The sequence below is a fragment of the Sinocyclocheilus anshuiensis genome, unplaced genomic scaffold, assembly GCF_001515605.1.
Source record: "Sinocyclocheilus anshuiensis isolate Anshui unplaced genomic scaffold, SAMN03320099.WGS_v1.1 scaffold1456, whole genome shotgun sequence".
NCBI lineage: Eukaryota > Metazoa > Chordata > Actinopteri > Cypriniformes > Cyprinidae > Sinocyclocheilus > Sinocyclocheilus anshuiensis.
This window is the reverse complement of record NW_015546099.1, coordinates 29687-37120: the sequence shown is the minus strand read 5'-3', so window position 1 is coordinate 37120 and position 7434 is coordinate 29687. Positions and strand designations below refer to the sequence as shown.

General features: G+C 50.4%; 1 protein-coding gene across 2 annotated transcripts in view; it reads left to right on the top strand.

The window, feature by feature from the left end:
• Positions 1-7434, top strand: part of slc9a1b (solute carrier family 9 member A1b) — a 23422-nt gene that overhangs the window by 13794 nt on the left and 2194 nt on the right. The gene's annotated exons all lie outside the window — the stretch shown is intronic.

Sequence of the window (7434 nt, the reverse complement as noted above, 5' to 3'; positions counted from 1 at the left end):
AGAGAGTGAGTGTGTGAGTGAGTGTGAGTGTAAGTGTGAGTGTGAGAGTGAGAGTGAGTGAGAGTGAGAGTGAGTGAGAGTGTGAGTGTGTGAGAGTGTGAGTGTGTGAGAGTGTGGTGAGTGAGTGAGTGAGTGAGTGAGTGAGTGAGAGTGAGAGTGAGAGTGAGTGAGCGTGTGAGAGTGTGAGAGTGAGTGAGCGTGAGAGCCTGAGAGTGTGAGCGTGAGTGTGATAGTGAGTGTGAGAGTAAGAGTGAGTGTGAGAGTAAGAGTGAGAGTGTGTGTGAGAGTGAGTGAGAGTGAGAGTGAGTGAGAATGAGAGTGAGTGAGAGTGTGAGTGTGTGAGAGTGTGTGTGTGAGAGTGTGTGTGTGAGGGTGAGAGTGAGTGAGAGAGTGAGTGTGAGAGTGAGAGTGAGAGTGAGAGTGAGTGTGAGAGTGAGTGTGAGAGTGAGTGAGTGTGAGAGTGAGAGTGAGAGTGAGTGAGAGTGTGAGTGTGAGAGAGCGAGTGTGGGTGTGAGAGAGTGTGTGTGAGAGTGAGTGAGTGTGAGAGTGAGTGAGTGAGTGAGTGTGAGTGAGTGAGTGTGAGAGAGTGAGTGTGAGAGTGAGTGAGTGAGTGAGTGTGAGTGAGTGAGTGTGAGAGAGTGAGTGTGAGAGTGAGTGAGTGAGTGAGTGTGAGTGAGTGAGTGTGAGAGAGTGAGTGTGAGAGTGAGTGAGTGAGTGAGTGTGAGTGAGTGAGTGTGAGAGAGTGAGTGTGAGAGTGAGTGAGTGAGTGAGTGTGAGTGAGTGAGTGTGAGAGAGTGAGTGTGAGAGTGAGTGAGTGAGTGAGTGTGAGTGAGTGAGTGTGAGAGAGTGAGTGTGAGAGTGAGTGAGTGAGTGAGTGTGAGTGAGTGAGTGTGAGAGAGTGAGTGTGAGAGTGAGTGAGTGAGTGAGTGTGAGTGAGTGAGTGTGAGAGAGTGAGTGTGAGAGTGAGTGAGTGAGTGAGTGTGAGTGAGTGAGTGTGAGAGAGTGAGTGTGAGAGTGAGTGAGTGAGTGAGTGTGAGTGAGTGAGTGTGAGAGAGTGAGTGTGAGAGTGAGTGAGTGAGTGAGTGTGAGTGAGTGAGTGTGAGAGAGTGAGTGTGAGAGTGAGTGAGTGAGTGAGTGTGAGTGAGTGAGTGTGAGAGAGTGAGTGTGAGAGTGAGTGAGTGAGTGAGTGTGAGTGAGTGAGTGTGAGAGAGTGAGTGTGAGAGTGAGTGAGTGAGTGAGTGTGAGTGAGTGAGTGTGAGAGAGTGAGTGTGAGAGTGAGTGAGTGAGTGAGTGTGAGTGAGTGAGTGTGAGAGAGTGAGTGTGAGAGTGAGTGAGTGAGTGAGTGTGAGTGAGTGAGTGTGAGAGAGTGAGTGTGAGAGTGAGTGAGTGAGTGAGTGTGAGTGAGTGAGTGTGAGAGAGTGAGTGTGAGAGTGAGTGAGTGAGTGAGTGTGAGTGAGTGAGTGTGAGAGAGTGAGTGTGAGAGTGAGTGAGTGAGTGAGTGTGAGTGAGTGAGTGTGAGAGAGTGAGTGTGAGAGTGAGTGAGTGAGTGAGTGTGAGTGAGTGAGTGTGAGAGAGTGAGTGTGAGAGTGAGTGAGTGAGTGAGTGTGAGTGAGTGAGTGTGAGAGAGTGAGTGTGAGAGTGAGTGAGTGAGTGAGTGTGAGTGAGTGAGTGTGAGAGAGTGAGTGTGAGAGTGAGTGAGTGAGTGAGTGTGAGTGAGTGAGTGTGAGAGAGTGAGTGTGAGAGTGAGTGAGTGAGTGAGTGTGAGTGAGTGAGTGTGAGAGAGTGAGTGTGAGAGTGAGTGAGTGAGTGAGTGTGAGTGAGTGAGTGTGAGAGAGTGAGTGTGAGAGTGAGTGAGTGAGTGAGTGTGAGTGAGTGAGTGTGAGAGAGTGAGTGTGAGAGTGAGTGAGTGAGTGAGTGTGAGTGAGTGAGTGTGAGAGAGTGAGTGTGAGAGTGAGTGAGTGAGTGAGTGTGAGTGAGTGAGTGTGAGAGAGTGAGTGTGAGAGTGAGTGAGTGAGTGAGTGTGAGTGAGTGAGTGTGAGAGAGTGAGTGTGAGAGTGAGTGAGTGAGTGAGTGTGAGTGAGTGAGTGTGAGAGAGTGAGTGTGAGAGTGAGTGAGTGAGTGAGTGTGAGTGAGTGAGTGTGAGAGAGTGAGTGTGAGAGTGAGTGAGTGAGTGAGTGTGAGTGAGTGAGTGTGAGAGAGTGAGTGTGAGAGTGAGTGAGTGAGTGAGTGTGAGTGAGTGAGTGTGAGAGAGTGAGTGTGAGAGTGAGTGAGTGAGTGAGTGTGAGTGAGTGAGTGTGAGAGAGTGAGTGTGAGAGTGAGTGAGTGAGTGAGTGTGAGTGAGTGAGTGTGAGAGAGTGAGTGTGAGAGTGAGTGAGTGAGTGAGTGTGAGTGAGTGAGTGTGAGAGAGTGAGTGTGAGAGTGAGTGTGAGAGTGAGAGTGAGAGTGTGTGTGAGAGTGAGAGTGAGTGAGAGTGTGAGTGTGTGAGAGTGTGTGTGTGAGGGTGAGAGTGAGGGTGAGAGTGAGTGTGAGAGTGAGAGTGAGTGTGAGAGTGAGAGTGAGTGTGAGAGTGAGCGAGTGAGCGTGAGCCAGTGTGAGTGAGAGTGTGAGTGTGTGAGAGTGTGTGTGAGAGTGTGTGTGTGAGGGTGAGAGTGAGGGTGAGAGTGAGTGTGAGAGTGAGAGTGAGTGTGAGAGTGAGAGTGAGTGTGAGAGTGAGCGAGTGAGCGTGAGCCAGTGTGAGTGAGAGTGTGAGTGTGTGAGAGTGTGTGTGAGAGTGTGTGTGTGAGGGTGAGAGTGAGGGTGAGAGTGAGTGTGAGAGTGAGAGTGAGTGTGAGAGTGAGAGTGAGTGTGAGAGTGAGCGAGTGAGCGTGAGCCAGTGTGAGTGAGAGTGTGAGTGTGTGAGAGTGTGTGTGAGAGTGTGTGTGTGAGGGTGAGAGTGAGGGTGAGAGTGAGTGTGAGAGTGAGAGTGAGTGTGAGAGTGAGAGTGAGTGTGAGAGTGAGCGAGTGAGCGTGAGCCAGTGTGAGTGAGATGAGTGTGAGTGTGTGTGAGTGAGTGTGTGTGTGAGAGTGAGTGTGAGAGTGAGAGTGAGTGTGAGAGTGAGTGTGAGAGTGAGTGAGCGAGTGTGAGTGAGCGAGTGAGCGTGAGCGAGTGTGAGTGAGAGTGTAGTGTGAGAGTGTGAGTGAGTGTGAGAGTGAGTGTGAGAGTGAGTGTGAGTGAGTGTGAGACTGTGAGTGAGTGTGAGAGTGAGTGTGAGAGTGTGAGAGTGAGTGTGTGTGAGAGTGAGTGAGTGAGAGTGAGTGAGTGAGTGAGCGTGTGAGAGTGTGAGAGTGAGTGAGCGTGAGAGTGTGAGCGTGAGAGTGAGAGTGTGAGAGTGATAGTGTGAGAGTGAGTGTGAGAGTGAGTGTGAGAGTGTGTGTGTGAGTGAGTGAGAGTGTGAGAGTGAGAGAGTGTGTGAGTGAGAGTGAGAGAGTGTGTGAGTGAGAGTGAGAGAGTGTGTGAGTGAGAGTGAGAGAGTGTGTGAGTGAGAGTGAGAGAGTGTGTGAGTGAGAGTGAGAGAGTGTGTGAGTGAGAGTGAGAGAGTGTGTGAGTGAGAGTGAGAGAGTGTGTGAGTGAGAGTGAGAGAGTGTGTGAGTGAGAGTGAGAGAGTGTGTGAGTGAGAGTGAGAGAGTGTGTGAGTGAGAGTGAGAGAGTGTGTGAGTGAGAGTGAGAGAGTGTGTGAGTGAGAGTGAGAGAGTGTGTGAGTGAGAGTGAGAGAGTGTGTGAGTGAGAGTGAGAGAGTGTGTGAGTGAGAGTGAGAGAGTGTGTGAGTGAGAGTGAGAGAGTGTGTGAGTGAGAGTGAGAGAGTGTGTGAGTGAGAGTGAGAGAGTGTGTGAGTGAGAGTGAGAGAGTGTGTGAGTGAGAGTGAGAGAGTGTGTGAGTGAGAGTGAGAGAGTGTGTGAGTGAGAGTGAGAGAGTGTGTGAGTGAGAGTGAGAGAGTGTGTGAGTGAGAGTGAGAGAGTGTGTGAGTGAGAGTGAGAGAGTGTGTGAGTGAGAGTGAGAGAGTGTGTGAGTGAGAGTGAGTGAGTGAGTGTGAGAGTGTGAGAGTGAGAGTGTGAGAGTGAGAGAGTGTGTGAGTGAAAGTGAGAGAGTGAGTGAGTGTGAGTGAGTGAGAGTGTGAGAGTGAGTGTGAGAGTGAGTGTGAGAGTGTGAGTGAGTGTGAGAGTGAGAGTGAGAGTGAGAGTGAGAGTGAGAGTGAGAGTGAGAGTGAGAGTGAGAGTGAGAGTGAGAGTGAGAGTGAGAGTGAGAGTGAGAGTGAGAGTGAGAGTGAGAGTGAGAGTGAGAGTGAGAGTGAGAGTGAGAGTGAGAGTGAGAGTGAGAGTGAGAGTGAGAGTGAGAGTGAGAGTGAGAGTGAGAGTGAGAGTGAGAGTGAGAGTGAGAGTGAGAGTGAGAGTGAGAGTGAGAGTGAGAGTGAGAGTGAGAGTGAGAGTGAGAGTGAGAGTGAGAGTGAGAGTGAGAGTGAGAGTGAGAGTGAGAGTGAGAGTGAGAGTGAGAGTGAGAGTGAGAGTGAGAGTGAGAGTGAGAGTGAGAGTGAGAGTGAGAGTGAGAGTGAGAGTGAGAGTGAGAGTGAGAGTGAGAGTGAGAGTGAGAGTGAGAGTGAGAGTGAGAGTGAGAGTGAGAGTGAGAGTGAGAGTGAGAGTGAGAGTGAGAGTGAGAGTGAGAGTGAGAGTGAGAGTGAGAGTGAGAGTGAGAGTGAGAGTGAGAGTGAGAGTGAGAGTGAGAGTGAGAGTGAGAGTGAGAGTGAGAGTGAGAGTGAGAGTGAGAGTGAGAGTGAGAGTGAGAGTGAGAGTGAGAGTGAGAGTGAGAGTGAGAGTGAGAGTGAGAGTGAGAGTGAGAGTGAGAGTGAGAGTGAGAGTGAGAGTGAGAGTGAGAGTGAGAGTGAGAGTGAGAGTGAGAGTGAGAGTGAGAGTGAGAGTGAGAGTGAGAGTGAGAGTGAGAGTGAGAGTGAGAGTGAGAGTGAGAGTGAGAGTGAGAGTGAGAGTGAGAGTGAGAGTGAGAGTGAGAGTGAGAGTGAGAGTGAGAGTGAGAGTGAGAGTGAGAGTGAGAGTGAGAGTGAGAGTGAGAGTGAGAGTGAGAGTGAGAGTGAGAGTGAGAGTGAGAGTGAGAGTGAGAGTGAGAGTGAGAGTGAGAGTGAGAGTGAGAGTGAGAGTGAGAGTGAGAGTGAGAGTGAGAGTGAGAGTGAGAGTGAGAGTGAGAGTGAGAGTGAGAGTGAGAGTGAGAGTGAGAGTGAGAGTGAGAGTGAGAGTGAGAGTGAGAGTGAGAGTGAGAGTGAGAGTGAGAGTGAGAGTGAGAGTGAGAGTGAGAGTGAGAGTGAGAGTGAGAGTGAGAGTGAGAGTGAGAGTGAGAGTGAGAGTGAGAGTGAGAGTGAGAGTGAGAGTGAGAGTGAGAGTGAGAGTGAGAGTGAGAGTGAGAGTGAGAGTGAGAGTGAGAGTGAGAGTGAGAGTGAGAGTGAGAGTGAGAGTGAGAGTGAGAGTGAGAGTGAGAGTGAGAGTGAGAGTGAGAGTGAGAGTGAGAGTGAGAGTGAGAGTGAGAGTGAGAGTGAGAGTGAGAGTGAGAGTGAGAGTGAGAGTGAGAGTGAGAGTGAGAGTGAGAGTGAGAGTGAGAGTGAGAGTGAGAGTGAGAGTGAGAGTGAGAGTGAGAGTGAGAGTGAGAGTGAGAGTGAGAGTGAGAGTGAGAGTGAGAGTGAGAGTGAGAGTGAGAGTGAGAGTGAGAGTGAGAGTGAGAGTGAGAGTGAGAGTGAGAGTGAGAGTGAGAGTGAGAGTGAGAGTGAGAGTGAGAGTGAGAGTGAGAGTGAGAGTGAGAGTGAGAGTGAGAGTGAGAGTGAGAGTGAGAGTGAGAGTGAGAGTGAGAGTGAGAGTGAGAGTGAGAGTGAGAGTGAGAGTGAGAGTGAGAGTGAGAGTGAGAGTGAGAGTGAGAGTGAGAGTGAGAGTGAGAGTGAGAGTGAGAGTGAGAGTGAGAGTGAGAGTGAGAGTGAGAGTGAGAGTGAGAGTGAGAGTGAGAGTGAGAGTGAGAGTGAGAGTGAGAGTGAGAGTGAGAGTGAGAGTGAGAGTGAGAGTGAGAGTGAGAGTGAGAGTGAGAGTGAGAGTGAGAGTGAGAGTGAGAGTGAGAGTGAGAGTGAGAGTGAGAGTGAGAGTGAGAGTGAGAGTGAGAGTGAGAGTGAGAGTGAGAGTGAGAGTGAGAGTGAGAGTGAGAGTGAGAGTGAGAGTGAGAGTGAGAGTGAGAGTGAGAGTGAGAGTGAGAGTGAGAGTGAGAGTGAGAGTGAGAGTGAGAGTGAGAGTGAGAGTGAGAGTGAGAGTGAGAGTGAGAGTGAGAGTGAGAGTGAGAGTGAGAGTGAGAGTGAGAGTGAGAGTGAGAGTGAGAGTGAGAGTGAGAGTGAGAGTGAGAGTGAGAGTGAGAGTGAGAGTGAGAGTGAGAGTGAGAGTGAGAGTGAGAGTGAGAGTGAGAGTGAGAGTGAGAGTGAGAGTGAGAGTGAGAGTGAGAGTGAGAGTGAGAGTGAGAGTGAGAGTGAGAGTGAGAGTGAGAGTGAGAGTGAGAGTGAGAGTGAGAGTGAGAGTGAGAGTGAGAGTGAGAGTGAGAGTGAGAGTGAGAGTGAGAGTGAGAGTGAGAGTGAGAGTGAGAGTGAGAGTGAGAGTGAGAGTGAGAGTGAGAGTGAGAGTGAGAGTGAGAGTGAGAGTGAGAGTGAGAGTGAGAGTGAGAGTGAGAGTGAGAGTGAGAGTGAGAGTGAGAGTGAGAGTGAGAGTGAGAGTGAGAGTGAGAGTGAGAGTGAGAGTGAGAGTGAGAGTGAGAGTGAGAGTGAGAGTGAGAGTGAGAGTGAGAGTGAGAGTGAGAGTGAGAGTGAGAGTGAGAGTGAGAGTGAGAGTGAGAGTGAGAGTGAGAGTGAGAGTGAGAGTGAGAGTGAGAGTGAGAGTGAGAGTGAGAGTGAGAGTGAGAGTGAGAGTGAGAGTGAGAGTGAGAGTGAGAGTGAGAGTGAGAGTGAGAGTGAGAGTGAGAGTGAGAGTGAGAGTGAGAGTGAGAGTGAGAGTGAGAGTGAGAGTGAGAGTGAGAGTGAGAGTGAGAGTGAGAGTGAGAGTGAGAGTGAGAGTGAGAGTGAGAGTGAGAGTGAGAGTGAGAGTGAGAGTGAGAGTGAGAGTGAGAGTGAGAGTGAGAGTGAGAGTGAGAGTGAGAGTGAGAGTGAGAGTGAGAGTGAGAGTGAGTGAGTGAGCGTGAGCGTGTGAGAGTGTGAGAGTGAGTGTGAGAGTCAGTGAGTGTGAGAGTGAGAGAGTGTGAGAGTGTGAGAGAGTGAGAGTGTGAGAGTGTGTGAGTGTGAGAGAGTGAGTGAATGTGAGTGAGTGAGTGTGTGAGTGTGAGAGTGAGAGTGTGTGTGAGAGTGTGTGTGAGAGTGAGTGAGAGTGAGTGAGAGT